Source organism: Schistocerca piceifrons, chromosome 1, assembly GCF_021461385.2.
Source record: "Schistocerca piceifrons isolate TAMUIC-IGC-003096 chromosome 1, iqSchPice1.1, whole genome shotgun sequence".
Taxonomy (NCBI): Eukaryota; Metazoa; Arthropoda; class Insecta; order Orthoptera; family Acrididae; genus Schistocerca; species Schistocerca piceifrons.
In genome coordinates this window covers 351129713-351146000 of record NC_060138.1, presented here as the reverse complement: position 1 = coordinate 351146000, position 16288 = coordinate 351129713, and the positions used below count along the sequence as shown (strand labels likewise).

General features: G+C 46.0%; 1 protein-coding gene and 1 non-coding gene across 2 annotated transcripts in view; both read left to right on the top strand.

Moving 5' to 3' along the window:
* The window catches only part of LOC124784399, a 513236-nt gene that overhangs the window by 461201 nt on the left and 35747 nt on the right, over positions 1-16288 (top strand). The gene's annotated exons all lie outside the window — the stretch shown is intronic.
* Trnap-cgg lies at positions 256-330 on the top strand. Its single transcript has one exon. It is a non-coding gene; the product is annotated as a tRNA-Pro (tRNA).

The following is a 16288-nucleotide window of genomic DNA, read 5'->3' as shown; positions in this document are numbered from 1 at the left end:
GATTTTCACTCTGCAACGGAGTGAGCGCTGATATGAAACTTCCTGGCAGATTAAAACTGGGTGCCGGACCGAGACTCGAACTCGGGACCTTTGCCTTTCGTGGGCAAATGCTCTACGAACTGAGCAACCCAAGCACGACTTCTTTCTTTCAGGAGTGCTAGTTCTGCAAGGTTCGCAGGAGAGCTTCTGTAAAGTTTGGAAGGTAGGAGACGAGGTACTGGCAGAAGTAATACTGTGAGGACGGGGCGTGATTCGTGCTTGGGTAGCTCAGTTGGTAGAGCACTTGCCCGCGGAAGGCAAAGGTCCCGAGTTCGAGTCTCGGTCCGGCACACAGTTTTAATCTGCCAGGAAGTTTCAATATGAGACTGGAATAGAAGGAGAACCGATAGAGGCACTCAAGGTACCCTCCGCCACACACCGTCAAGTGGCTTGCAGAGTAAGGCTGTAGATGTAGATGTACAATGTAGGAATATTTTCGATTTGTTGGATTTCCTGTACATCGAAAAGTGCGACTCCTGAACGACAGTTGCATATCCGAGGTAGTAGTGAACACACTTCATAGCAATTTGACGTCTGTCGCTTGCCGCATTCGGGATTCTGCAAGTTGAACGGCCAGTATAGGGTAACTCTGGTAAGGCCGCCGTAACTGGCGAGGCGAGGTGCTTTGCAGGTTGCAGCAGGGGAGCCACAGTCAGAGCGGGCTGGCTGCCGGCGCGTGGCAGCTGGGAACCCGATGGCAGCGGCGACTGCGACCCGTGGCGGGCTAGCCAGCCAGCCCGCTAATCGATAGCGACGGCCGCTGCCGCCGGACCCGGCGAGGTCGGCCGTCGGTGCTCTGCTGGAACTCACCCCCCACCCCTCCCCTCTTATTTTGCACGCCGCCGACCTCTGTCCGTCTCGTAACTCATTGTCCGCGGCCGCGGAAACTTCTGCGTGGCAAGTCAGTCCAAGTTTCCTCGATGTTTCACCTGACCTCAGACGCTGCCGATACCAGTCGGCAGTAGTTCCCCTAGTACATCGCCGCTACACCTGCAGTGGATTCGTATTCCGTGGCAGCAGGGTTCATTTTAAAGACGGGGTCAATGCAGTTCAGGTTTTCGAGCAGTCCGTAAGTTTGGAACGGTCCCTGAAACAAGATTACTGTCGCTTCCTTTATCTCTCCTCGTCCATCGTCGCTGTGACTTAGTGCACTCTCACACGCTGGGGTGGGGGGCGGGGGGGGGCAAAAATATGGAAACGGCACAAACACTACACATTACCATCCGAAACAGCTTCCAGTCGTGTCGGAATGGATAAATATACGTCCTGTATGGTTTTCAAGGGACTCTTACTGCAAGACAGAGGCAAGTTCAGGTAAGGACGATGGAGCTGGATAGCAGTCACGTATCCTTCTCTCCAGTTGTGCGTCTACATACACTACTAGCCATTAAAATTGATACACCAAGAAGAAATGCAGATGATAAACGTGTAATCATTGGACAAATATATTATACTAGAACTGACATGAGACTACATTTTCATGCAACTTGGGTGCATAGATCCTGAGAAATCAGTACCCAGAAAAAGCACCTCTGGCCGTAATAGCGGCCTTGATACGCCAGAGCATTGAGTCAAACAGAGATTGGATAGCGTGTACAGGTACAGCTGCCCATGCAGCTTCAACACGATACCACAGTTCATCAAGAGTAGTGACTGGCGCATTGTGACGAGCCAGTTGCTCGGCCACAATTGACTAGACGTTTTCAATTGCTGAGAGATCGGGAGAATGTGCTGGCCAGGGCAGCAGTCGAACATTGTCTGTATCCAGAAAGGCCCGTACAGGACCTGCTACATACGGTCGTGCATTATCCTGCTGAAATCTAGGGTTTCGCAGGGATCGAATGAAGGGTAGAGCCACGGGTCGTAACATATCTGAGATGTAACGTCCACTGTTCAAAGTGGCGTCAATGCGAACAAGAGGTGACCGAGACGTGTAACTAATGTCATCCCATACCATCACGCCGGGTGATACGCCAGTATGGCGATGACGAATACACGCTTCCAATGTGCGTTCACCGCAATGTCACCAAACACGGATGCGACCATCATGATGCTGTAAACAGAACCTTGATTCATCCGAAAAATGACGTTTTGCCATTCGTGCACTCATGTTCGTCGATGAGTACACCATCGCAGCCGCTCCTGTCTGTGATGCAGCGTCAAGGCTAACCGCAGACATGGTCTCCGAGCTGATAGTCCATGCTGCTGCAAACGTCGTCGAACTGTTGTGCAGATGATTGTTGTCTTGCAAACTCCCCCATCTGTTGACTCAGGGATCGAGACGTTACAGCCATGCGGATAAGATGCCTGTCATCTCGACTGCTAGTGATACGAGGCCGTTGGGATCCAGCACGGCGTTCCGTATTACGCCCCTGAAGCCACCGATTCCATATTCTGCTAACAGTCATTGGATCTCGACCAACGCGAGTAGCAATGTCGCAATACGATAAACCGCAATCGCGATAGACTACAATCCGACCTTTAATAAAGTCGGAAACGTGATGGTACGCATTTCTCCTCGTTACATGAGGCATCACAACAAAGTTTCACCAGGCAACGCCAGTCAATTGCTGTTTGTGTATGAGAAATCGGTTGGAAGCTTTCCTCATGTCAGCACGTTGTAGGTGTCGCCACTGTCGCCAACCTTGTGTGAATGCTCTGAAAAGCTAATCGTTTGCATATCACAGCATCTTCTTCCTGTCGCTTGAACTTCGCGTCTGTAGCACGTCATCTTCATGGTGTAGAAAATTTTAATGGCCAGTAGTTTATACTGGGGGTGCACAAAAATATGAAAAATCGACACACAGTGGTTAAGGCAAAGGAGTCGCATTCCAGAGTACTGCAGTCATAGCCCCGTCCGGCCATCCATATTCAGGATTTCCGTGCTGTCCCTGTTGTGGTGTCACCGCCAGACACCACACTTGCTAGGTGGTAGCCTTTAAATCGGCCGCGGTCCGTTAGTATACGTCGGACCCGCGTGTCGCCACTATCAGTGACTGCAGTCCGAGCGCCACCACACGGCAGGTCTAGTCTACGAGGTGCATTCAAGTTCTAAGGCCTCCGATTTTTTTTGCTCCGGACTGGAAAGAGATAGAAATATGCGCATTGTTTTAAAATGAGGCCGCGTTCATTGTCAATACGTCCCAGAGATGGCAGCACCGAACGGCAGATGGAATTTTACCGCCAGCGGCGAGAATGAGAGCTGTTTTAAATACTTAAAATGGCGACGTTTTCCTTACTGGAACAGCGTGCAATCATTCGTTTTCTGAATTTGCGTGGTGTGAAACCAATTGAAATTCATCGACAGTTGAAGGAGACATGTGGTGATGGAGTTATGGATGTGTCGAAAGCGCGTTCGTGGGTGCGACAGTGTAATGAAGGCAGAACATCGTGTGACAACAAACCGAAACAGCCTCGGACTCGCACAAGCCGGTCTGACGACATGATCGAGAAAGTGGGGAGAATTGTTTTGGGGGATCGCCAAATGACTATTGAACAGATCGCCTCCAGAGTTGGCATTTCTGTGGGTTCTATGCACACAATCCTGCATGACGACCTGAAAATGCGAAAAGTGTCATCCAGGTGGGTGCCACGAATGCTGACGGACGACCACATGGCTGCCCGTGTGGCATGTTGCCAAGCAATGGTGACGCGCAACGACAGCATGAATGAATTCTTTTCGTCGGTTGTGACAATGGATGAGACATGGATGCGATTTTTCAATCCAGAAACAAAGCGCCAGTCAGCTCAATGGAAGCACACAGATTCGCCGCCACCAAAAAAATTTCGGGTAACCGCCAGTGCTGAAAAAATGATGGTGTCCATGTTCTGGGACAGCGAGGGCGTAATCCTTACCCATTACGTTCCAAAGGGCACTACGGTAACAGGTGCATCCTACGAAAATGTTTTGAAGAACAAATTCCTTCCTGCAAACAAAAACGTCCGGGAAGGGCTGCGCGTGTGCTGTTTCACCAAGACAACGCACCCGCACATCGAGCTAACGCTACGCAACAGTTTCTTCGTGATAACAACTTTGAAGTGATTCCTCATGCTTCCTACTCGCCTGACCCGGCTCCTAGTGACTTTTGGCTTTTTCTAACAATGAAAGACACTCTCCGTGGCCGCACATTCACCAGCCGTGCTGCTATTGCCTCAGCGATTTTCCAGTGGTCAAAACAGACTCCTAAAGAAGCCTTCGCCGCTGCCATGGAATCATGGCGTCAGCCTTGTGAAAAATGTGTACGTCTGCAGGGCGATTACGTCGAGAAGTAACGCCAGTTTCATCGATTTCGGGTGAGTAGTTAATTAGAAAAAAAATCGGAGGCCTTAGAACTTGAATGCACCTCGTAGAGAGACTCCCTAGCACTCAGCCCCAGTTGTACAGCCGACTTTGCTAGTGATGGTTCACTGTCTACATACGCTCTCATTTTCCGAGGCGACAGTTTAGCATAGCCTTCAGCTCCGTCATTTGCTACGACCTAGCAAAGCGCCATTGCCAGTTACTGTAATCTGAACAGTTAATATTGTGAATCATGTAACGTCAAGAGCGACGTTCATCATTAATGGATTAAAGTTAAGTATCAAACTAATTACGTCCGCTTTCTGAATTCTAATTCCTTGTCATGTTCCAGACCTCACGTCAGTATAGTTCTTCCCTCCTCACGCCAGCCTCCCCTAGTAACACGGTGTTGGCTCTTCTGCCAACACAACAGCTGTATCGCGTAAGATGAATGCCCAGATGTTTGCTTTGGAAGAGACTCTGCGTATAACCTCTCACTCCAATGACACTGTTGTCCGTGAGACGTTAAATCACAAGCTTCCTTCTTCCTTTTTTGGAAAGCAGGAATTACTTACGTAATTTTACTGAAGCAATCTGGCGCTTTAGTGCACTGAACTACAAACTGGAGGGACTGAGCGCCACAATCTGAAGCACGCGTGAATAGAGCGTGAAGAGAATGAGGGGGGAAATGTGCAACAATGTCTGAAGGAAGCGTAATGCGACACGCAACCATTTTTTGCTGCCGAGCGCGGTTAGCTTGTGCAGTGCTGTTTTTCGCAACATCCTCTTTGACATACTGCACACTTCCCTTCAGAGTTATTCCAAAAGCACTGCTGAGTGTGGCGGTCATTAACCCGAAGTTGCTTACAATACAGAGCTTAACTAGGCGTGGTCGTACACTGATTCGAAGGCCGGCCGCGGTGGTCTAGCGGTTCTAGGCGCTCAGTCCGGAACCGCGCGACTGCTACGGTCGCAGGTTCGAATCCTGCCTCGGGCATGGATGTGTGTGATGTCCTTAGGTTAGTTAGGTTTAAGTAGTTCTAAGTTCTAGGGGACTGATGACCTTAGATGTTAAGTCCCATAGTGCTCAGAGCCATTTGAACCATTTTTTTAAATAATTCTGGTTGTTTGAAGGATGGGCAGCAGTTGAGCGACTATAAGATAGCGGACGGCGACGCGAGACTTATTTGACAGTAGAAACATTAGGCTTTAAAATCTGTGTGAATTTCGAGTGGAGTGGAAAGAACATATAGTGCCCTGAACATGTCGGATTTTGTACCTACAAAACAGAATTTGTTGGAAGTGGTTCTCTTTTTCTTTTATCTCAAGAAATCTGCTACGCAAAGTAATCGTCTGCTAGTGGAAGCGTGTGGAGAACATATTCTGTCGGAAGCAACGTGCAGGGATTGGTTCCGAAGATTCAAAGACAACGATTTTGAGGTGAGTGACGATATGCGCAATTGTCAGTGTGGTGTATCGTGGGCTGCTGCAACCGTCTCAAATATTGTACACTGAACGCTAGGAAGAGCAGTTACTCAGTTTGAATGACGCACATAAGACAAACGCCCGCAGTATGCTCAGAGACGGACAGAGTCATTCTGCTTCATAACAATGCCAAATCAAATGTTGAAAATCAAATGAAGGAAATCTTCAGGGCACTTCGACGGCATGTCTTACCCCACCTACCATATTCATCAGACATCGCCCTTTCCGGTTATAATTTGTTTAGATCCATGCAGCATGGCCTTTCTGAACAACGCGTTACATCTTTTAACGCTCTCGAAAACTGGCTCTGTGAGTAGGTCACTTCAAATGATTCTTTTTTACCGCGGTGTCCATTTGTTACTCGCAAAGTTGAAAAAGGTTGTAGCTGACGTAGGATACTATTTTCAGTAATTTATCTTACACCAGTCCACTGAAATAAACATCTGTTTCTGAGCCAACAAACAATTCAAGTAACCGTATAGGTTGGTCTACAGTCCGACGTGGAATTGGAACCACGGCGGACTTGACAGCTTTTACATACAAAGTGGGTGACCACGGCCGATAAATATGATACTGCAACAAAAAGGTATCTAGACATACCACAATCGAGTTCCAGATGTTTGCAGTTGTATTCTGGAACCGAGCAAGGCGCTTGCATTGTAAATCTTAACATGCAACTCCAAATAAAACGCCGATGCTCACGCGGTGGGACTACGTACGGAAGTGCCCTCAGGCATCGTCCGAGTTACGGTTACAAGATGGAGCTCAACAACTGTATATCTTTTTAACGCCTCATGTTTTGGCAAGATTTCCACATTCTCCATCAGGAACAAGGAAATCTCGTGATTCCTTCTATAGAACACATTTAGCGATTCAGTGGACTGATATTTACGTATTTCACTAAAACGTTTAACTATCATGAAAATATTAAATTTGTTTTTTAACTGCGAATAATAATCAGTGAATGACAACGAAAGAAAAGAAACACTTTAATTACTAATCATGGTTAGACATGCGAAGAGAGCGTCGTATTACGTTACATATTGCTGCGAAGAAGGGGGGGGGGGGGGCAGGCAAGTGCAAACAAACAACACATGCTGTTGCAACTCAGCTTTTGCCGACGTTATACAGTACAAGATAGTCACTTCCATTGACCTAAACGACATATGTCAAATCAGTTCGGGCGATGTTGAGCGAATTAGAGTAGGAAATGAGACACTAAAAATTTCCGTCTCCTAAGGAACGGCCAGCGCTTCTGACTGCCATGCAGCAGGCCCGGGTTCGATTCCCGCTCGGGACGAAGATTTTCTCCCCACAGGGTCTGGATATTGTGTTGTCCTTATCGTCATTTCATCATCATCTACACGCAAGTTGCCCAGTGTGACGTCAAGTGAAAAGACTTGCACTCGGAGGCCAAACTTCCCCAAGTGTGGACTCCCGACCATTGATGCCATACGATCATTTCATTTCATTCCACTAAAAGTATTACATCAGTCTGCTATTTGGGCAGAAAATGAAAGACATTGGCCAAAGTAGAGAGGATATAAAATGCAGACTGCCAGTAGCAAGAAAGGCGTTTGTGAAAATGAGAAAATTAAATGTTAGGAAATCTTTTCTGAAGTTTTTTGTCTGAAGTGCACCATTGTGCGGAAGTGCAGCGTGGACGATAAACAGTTCAGACAAGAAGAGAATAGAAACTTTTGAATTGTGATGTTAACATCAAAATTTTGTAGATTAGATGGGTATATAGATCAACTAATGAAAAGGTCCTGAATCGAATAGGGAACTGAGTAAGATATGGAATCGATTGATAGGACACATCCTGAGGCATCAGTTAATCATCAGTTGGAGAATGGAAGAAAAGGGAGGGGGTTTAAATTTTGTAGAAGAACGCCAAAGACAGGCTACACTAAGCAGATATAATGGATTTAGGCTACTGTACCTGTGCATAGATTATGAGACTTTCACAGGATACGCTAGCGTGCAGAGCTGCATCAAACCAGTCTTCGGATTGAAGACTCTTGCAACAAAGACCATATGAGACTATACTACAGTTTTCGGAAGGCGTGGTTTATGATAATTAAGTCAATACTAGCACTTAGAAAATTGTTTATTTGTACACTAAATGAACTGAACGCTGTTAGACGTAAGATATTTAAAATGATATAGTAAGAATTAAAACTGGCAAAAATCTTTGTTTTTAAACTAACTCTCTTTTTACACTCGTAACAACTGTGTTGGAGGGAACGAAAGTGTTTTTACGTCTAAAAGTTGTCAAATATTTATCGCATACACTGATTGGGCGTGTAAGAGCACGGAATGGAAGAAGTTTATGCAATTATGCATTATGTTGCACTTGAAAAACACTGACTTAATTGAAAAGAATGGCCTGCATTAACCATTAGGCATTTTACGAAAGAAGAATTCGCAGCGATAGGGCTAAACAGCGTAATGCGGGCAGCGAGGAAAGCGCTGTTGGCAGCACTGGAGCAGGTGCCCGGTAACTCCCCGTGCGCTCTGTTTGCCGCCACGCCCTGCGCGCCACCATTAGCTGATTAAACAACACACCCCGCTCTCTCCCAGCGTCCAGGTGTGCTTCGCCCTCAACCTCACTGCCACCCCCCTCCCTCCCCCCCCCCCCCCCCCACACACACACACCATCTCATTCCTTTCTTTCCCTTCTCCTCCCTCTTAACCTTTCCCATCCTCCTCGCTTATGTCAAAGAGCAATTTCGTATTGTTCGGTAAAAGTGTGTGTGTCGTGCAGATGCTAAAACTTCTTGCGAGAGTACACTTTCCGTTCCATTAGCTCTATTACAGCACACAGCGGGGGACTGAACTGTCCTCTGTTCCCGTTACACAGCTGTCAATGACAATGATTTTTTTCTGGCGGAGAAACTTGAGTTATTCGAGCAGAACTGGAAATGCTCTTAATCCACTTTTATAAAAAAATCTTTAACTTTGCTTCAACTTTTCCTATTATGTTCTTGTGTATTTGCGAAGCAAATGAATGGAAGTCGCCAATTTGGGGATTTTCGTGTGCCATCCTGATGGAGATTTTGCGAAGATTTCCTAACTCACTTCACGCGAGTGTATGGGTTTATTCATTACCGTAAGTGTTTTATGTAAATGAACTCTATGGCGACTGTGGTTTTATGACTATAAATAAGTCAACGAAGCTAAACTGTGTGTAGATTGGTAAATTACTGCTGCAAGTAGCTTGAGACCTGTGAACAATAAGTTTGCTTATTGTATTTAAGGAACACCATCGTGGAATTTCCAAAAGTTGTTCTGAAGAGTATTCAATTATAGACAACTAGTGTCGGGCTCGGCCCAGCAACCATGTTCAAGGCACGTATTATCACTTCACCAAGTTTAAGGATGATTCCTTGGCGTCAAATAAACAATTGGTTGTTGCTGAAGCATGTACCACGCATACTGGCGAACAGTTTCACTCAAATAATTCTAAAACGGTATGTTACTTTACTGCTATTTTCAAGAGCTAAGGATCATAATTAAACAAAGTCGTCCTGTTAAAAAGACGCATTGTGACTTCCGTATCTCGACAGACAAGAATCTATACACAGTCATGCAAGAAAATACTCGCCGCCTCTCCCCCTCTTTAGTGTACTATCATTTGCCGAACTCTATGTTCCGATCATGAACTTACTAACCATTAGGGGTTTATGAGTTATGTGCGTAGTTCTGTATAAGCTGAGCAGTATGGAGGACTTTCCATTATTAAGTCCTCTGTTCCTACGTAAGTTTTTCGTCCCTTATTTAGTTATTTAATTTATTTAAGCCTGTGGTATGATGACAGCAACAGATTTATGAAACACATACAGTTTGCAATTACACATTTAAGGATATAGCCAGAAAGCTAATACCTTTGAATCCTCAAAATTAATAATTTAATAATACTAAGGAGAAGAACATTTAAACCACAAAATTACGATTGTTAATTAGAATAGATTCATTTAATCAGAGTTCAACATCTAGTAAATGAAGCCGATTGATAGCAGAGGGAGAAGCCTTAATAAAGTCACTGAATGGCCCTGTATACTTTTTCAGAGGGCAGTCTCTGACAATATGCTGAACGGTTTGTTTTTGGCCCCATGATAGAAGGCTGGAGATTTTCGGAGATCCCACTTGTGCATTATAGCATTGCACCTGGAGTGACCGGTTCTTGTCCTGTTCAGTCTTGTCCGCTCTCCTCTCTTCGGATCAAATCCTGGTAGAGTGGCAGATGGATTTTGAGCACGTCGATGTTTTGCTGTTGCAGCATTCCATCTCTTGCGCCACTCTTCTTTAATGCCAAACTCTGTTGTTTCTTCCACTGTGCCGCAGCGGAGTGCGTGATGTCAAACAGTCTGAAGAGGGTGGTTTAAGACTGTATGAATTAGAAATTCTTAGGGATAGTCGGAATGATGCAGCTTCCTCCATTCTTGAGTGATTGCGTCTTGGCGTTGCAATTCGGATAGTGGAATGTTACTGATCTGTACAGCCAAGGAATAAAAAAAAATTGTTCAAGTGGCTCTAAGCACCATGGGACTTAACATCTGAGGTCATCAGTCCCCTACAATTAGAACTACTTAAACCTAACTAACCTAAGGACATCACACACATCCATGCCCGAGGCAGGATTCGAACCTGCGACCGTACCAGCCCCGCGCTTCCGGACTGAAGCGCCTGGAATTGTTCGTCCACAGCGGCCGGCAGCCAAGGTATTGGTGTGGATTTTCGTGTACCCGCAATAATACTCATTGATTCATTCAAATGGACATCTAGCTTCCTTGTATACGCAGTGTGTTTCCATGCTGGAACACAGTATTCAGCCACGAGATTTTTTTCATATTTGCTGCAAATGATAAATCCATAATTATTTACTTAGGTACTGCCTTCCCTTCTTGCTTGCATTATCATCCGTACAGTAATGGAAAATAAACACAAGCATTAAAATTTATTAAGTCATTGATTTGGATGTGACAGAAACACACACATAAGCGTTATTCATTCGACTAAAATCTTATAACTGAATTCCGTGTCACGAAAATGAGAAAATGAATTGACCGATACTGTGTCGCTATAGAGATAGTCACTCGACGTATCAAAATCCCGTACCTCTAAAATATGAGGGGCGTTTGAAAAGTCCGTGCAAAAATAAAAACCTCTTACGTGTTTGGGGTAAACCTTTTTTATTTTTCGACATAGTCTCCTTTTAGATTTATACGCTGTTATAATTTGTTAATCCCTTCCGAATAATAGGAATTGTCCAAGTCTGCAAAACAGCTATTAGTTGCTGCAATCACCTCTCTTGAATAAAATCTTTGTCCCGCCAGCCATTTCTTCAAATTGGGGAACAAATAGTAGTACGAGGGAGCCAAGTCTGGAGAATAGGGAGGATGTGAAACGAGTTGGAATCCTATTTCCATTAATTTTGCGACCGCAACTGCTGAGGTGTGTGCTGGTGCATTGTCGTGATGGAAAAGGACTTTTTTGCGCTCCAATCGCCGGCGTTTTTCTTGCAGCTCGGTTTTCAAACGGTCCAATAACGATGAATAATATGCACCTGTAATAGTTTTACCCTTTTCCAGATAGTCAACGACGATTATCCCTTGCGAATCCCAAAAGACAGTCGCCATAACCTTTCCGACTGAAGAAATGGTCTTCGTCCTTTTTGGTGCAGATTCTCCCTTGGTAACCCATTGTTTAGATTGTTGTTTGGTCTCAGGAGTATAGTAATGTATCCATGTTTCATCCACAGTGACGAAACGACGCTTAAAGTCCTGCGGATTCTTCCTGAACAGCTGCAAACCATCCTTGCAGCACTTCACACGATTCTGTTCTTGGTCAAACGTGAGCAATCGCGGAATCCATCTTGCGGATAGCTTTCTCATGTCCAAATGTTTATGCAAAATATTATATACCCTTTCATTCGAGATGCCCACAGCACTAGCAATCTCACGCACCTTAACTATAATGTCATCCATAACCATATCATGGATTTTATCAATGATCTCTGGAGTCGTAACCTCCACAGGGCGTCCAGAACGTTCAGCATCACTTGTGCCCATAAGGCCACCCCGAAAATTTTGAAACTATTCTAATCGAAGGTGCAGAGTCACCGTAATGTTTATCAAGCTTCTCTTAGTCTCCTGAGGCATTTTGCCTTTCATAAAGTAATGTTTAATCACCACACGAAATTCTTTTTCGTCCATTTTTTGACAATCACTCGACTTCCTCGATTCACCCTAATGCCAAACACAAAGAAATAGACCAATATGGCTGAAAATTGGTGTGCGTTCTTTCCAAAGATGCTACTAACTGAACATGACCTCGATACGCGCCGGTGGTGCCATCTTCTGGACTTTGGACGGACCTTTCAAACGCCCCTCATACTATTAACTGCATGAAATCAACCTTACGACTGATTGCCACAGCCCTACTTAACTAGCTACTGCGAAGTAAACACCATTCTTCAGTTAATGTGAGGCTTATCTATGTCTCCTCATGTATACGCGCTTAGCGCGCTCGTGTATGTGTGTGTGTGAAAGAGAGAGAGAGAGAGAGAGAGAGGGAAGGAGAGAGGGAGGGAGGGAGAGAGAGAGAGAGAGAGAGAGAGAGAGAGAGGAAAAAAAAATTCTCGAGCGGATGGAAACCTCCGTTTCCGCCGGCTACTGGTGTGTCCGGTCCGCGATAATGCCAGTCCTGTGCGTTAGAGCGTTAGTGTGTTGCGGTCGTCGCCCTGGCGACATGCGTGAGCTCGTGCTGCATCTATTCTGTGCGCTCTTTTAGGACGAAAGACTCGCATTTTGTGATAATTTTCAGTTGAGGCGTTTGGAATTATCCAGTTGAAACGTTGCAGTTTCATATAGGCCTACTTCACCGAACTATACTTTCGCTCAGGGTGTATGGCCAGGAAACTGAAATTAGTCTTTAGCTTTTTCACTCTGGATGTGTAAAATGTGCCAGTTTTGTTGTAACACTCCAAATCTTCGAGGCTTCTCTTCACTTATTATATCAACTTGATGGTGGTGACTGTATCGAAGTTTAGTTTGTGTCCGGTGTTGAGGACGATCTGTGAGCGATCACTCTCTGAACGTGATTTTTTTTTTTTTGTGTAGTGTAGCGTTTTGTCGATCCGGATTCTATAGTTGAACGCCACTGACATGGCTGATTGTTTCACAACTGCGGATCCTGCAAGCAGAAATATTACACTGGAATTCAGGTTTGGAGAACATAGTCTGAAAGAAGAGAAGGCTGAGATTATCTTAGACAGCATTTCTGCTTATGTGGGAAGAAATCGAAGTAGTTTCTGATGGATGGCAGACACCACCGTATATGAAAGGAAGAGTATAAATGCAGTGGGTTGTGTAGAACAAGTTTATGGAAGCTTTGCCACTGTTCACGGCATCTGCGACATCAGTGTGTCGTCTGCATCACACACAATTTCTTACTAAAGGGTAATCTAACTGTCAGCGTCTGTGCCTCTGTTTTAAATTGTTTCATGCATTTAGCTTAAAGATAATTTCCCGTTCTTGATTTACCTAACTGCCTCGAAGTATGGACAGGCTACAACTGTCACCTAAATACCAGGTTAACGATACTGTTATTGAATACAGAGAGCTTTCGTGTGGTAAGCAGTAGCAAAATTGCGATGTGGTATTATAAGCCATTTTATGACCCTTGTGAATGATCAGTCGGAATCTTATAACACTGCAGTGTGGAACTGAACGACCATTCACCACCATCCACAGAGCAGCACAAGTTGGTTCTGAAAAACAGTTTGTGGTCTGCCCAGATGCAACAAGTAGCAAGGCAACTGCAACATCATAGCCAGGTGGCGAATTGGAGTAATCAACTAATGATTTCGAGCTATTGGCTAATTATCTGGAGTAGCTAGGTAGTGAGTTGGATTTGGTGGCCAGTAGGTTGGAGAATCCAGTTAGTAAGTTGTAGTGGGCGTCTAGTGGATTGGAATTAGTGACCATTGAGTTGGCTGGGTGACCACTGAGTTGGGTAGGTGACCATTCCGTTGGAGTTGGTGGCCAGTGACTCACGGTAGGCAGTGAGCGAGTGGAGTAGGTGGCCAGCGAGTTGGAGTAGGTGGCAAGGCAGTCAGTACATTCGACCATGGCGAGCGGCAAACCTCGATCGGGTGTTCTGTGGTGGTGCTGCCCGTGTGTGGCGCGCCCCGACGAAGTGGACGCGCCCGAGCTACACGTGCTGTGCACCAAGAGGCCTCTCTTGCCGCCTCTCAGGTCACGTGACTCACCAGCAGGGATCACCGACGCCGTCAACGGTGCCTACGCGCACGGTCCAGAGGTCTCCGTAGTCACCCCCTCCGACGACGAATCAGAAGGTAAACTGCCGACCTCGTCAGCCGAAGAATTTCTACCAACCAGGTCCCTGCAGTTTTTTCTTCACGTTGTCAAAAGCTAAAAAATCGGTGGTAATGCTTCACAGTTCACGCACAAGTTCCCAGATAATATGTGCGTGTGCGATGGATGTATAATTGTGCCGTTGTGTGTGTGTGTGTGTGTGTGTGTGTGTGTGTTTGCGAAGACCTTGTTATGTTATGTTAACGGGGGACCTAGAAACGCCGGAGAGGCTCCGTCCCCGCCGCAGCCGCAGTGGTCCGCAACCCCAAGACGGCTAGCGCAGTCCACTTCACCCCTCCGCCACCCCACACCGAACCCAGGGTTATTGTGCGGTTCGGCCCCCGGTGGACCCCCCAGGGAACGTCTCGCACCAGACGAGTGTAACCCCTATGTTTGCGTGGTAGAGTAATGGTGGTGTACGCGTACATGGAGAACTTGTTTGCGCAGCAATCGCCGACATAGTGTAGCTGAGGCGGAATAAGGGGAACCAGCCCGCATTCGCCGAGGCAGATGGAAAACCGCCTAAAAACCATCCACAGACTGGCCGGCTCACCGGACCTCGACACAAATCCGCCGGGCGGATTCGTGCCGGGGACCAGGCGCTGCTTCCCGCCCGGAAAGCCGTGCGTTAGACCGCACGGGTAACAAAGCGGGCTTGCGAAGACCTTACCTTTAGTCTTTTGTTTAGTTTACAAAAGGCGAGCCCCGAACAGCAGATTTTCAAATACGGGAATCATGTGGGTTTAGTTTTCTTGTAGTTGTTGGTTACCCACGTTTGCAGGTCCACATTTCTATTATATATTTCATGTGACCTGAATTTTATAAATAACGAGGAAAAACATTGAGTAATGTTTGTCTATTATTGATCCGTACACAAACACGAACATGAGTACGATACACAGCAATATCTCGCTGGATCAATTTTGTCACCTTCACGCGAGGCAAAAACAATACAGCGCCATCTTGAAAACATACGCACATTTGCAACTGAGGCTGCGCCTTTTGTTCTAGTGTATTGTGACGTCATTCCCACCGCGTCAGACAGCAGTACGTCGGAATTACGTTGTTTCTTATGAATACGGTTCAGTTTCATTCAGTTTTAAAGTTGATGACGGCTATAATTCATTGCATCCAAATGACATTAGCAATCCGTCACAAATTGCCGGTTCTGTTCGCAAGCAAATTGTTTGCAACATGCTAACTGAACTGGATTGAAAGAAGGCGGAAAAAACTAAAAACACACAAAAACAAAAATCACTAGAAAAATGCTAAAATAAAAATCAAACAGAATGTTACCGTGATGTATATCGAACGATTCCGTCTTGTCAAAGGATTTTGTATTTGTATTACATTGTGTGGAACTGGGGACCTAGAAACGATGGAGAGGCTTCGTCCCCGCCATAGCCCTCAATGGTTCACAACCTAACAGGCTATAGCAGTCCACTCAAACTACCGCCGTCCCACACCGAACCCAGGGTTATTCTGCGGTTCGGCCTCCAGTGGAGCTCCGCCCCCCCTTCCCACCCCCCCCCCCCACCCCCCCTAAGATCCACTGGAAGTACTATGTTAAGCGGGAGGTGAGGGAACTTGAATTTCATAGTTGAGCGGCTGCACATAAGCCACACATCACGTCGGTAAATGCCAACGAAGCCTCGCTTGGTGCAAGGACCGTAAACATTGGACGATTGAACAGTGGAAAAACGTTGTGTAGAGTGACAAATCACGGTACATAATGTGGTGATCCGATGGCAGGGTGTGGGTAGAGCCAGATGAGCATCTTCTGCCAGCGTGTGTAGTGCCAACAGTAAAATTCGGAGGCGGTGGTGTTATGGTATGGTTGTGTTTTTCATGGAGGGAGCTTGTACCCATTGTTGTTTTGCGTGGCACTATCACAGTACAGGCCTACATTGATGTTTTAAGCACCTTCTTGCTTCCCACTGTTGAAGAGCAATTCGAGGTAGGCGATTGCATGTTTCAACACGATCGAGCATCTATTCATAATGCACGGCCTGTGGCGGAGTGCTTACACGACAATAATACCCCTGTAATGGACTAGCCTGCATACAGTCCTGACCTGAATCCTACAGAATACCTTCGGAATGTT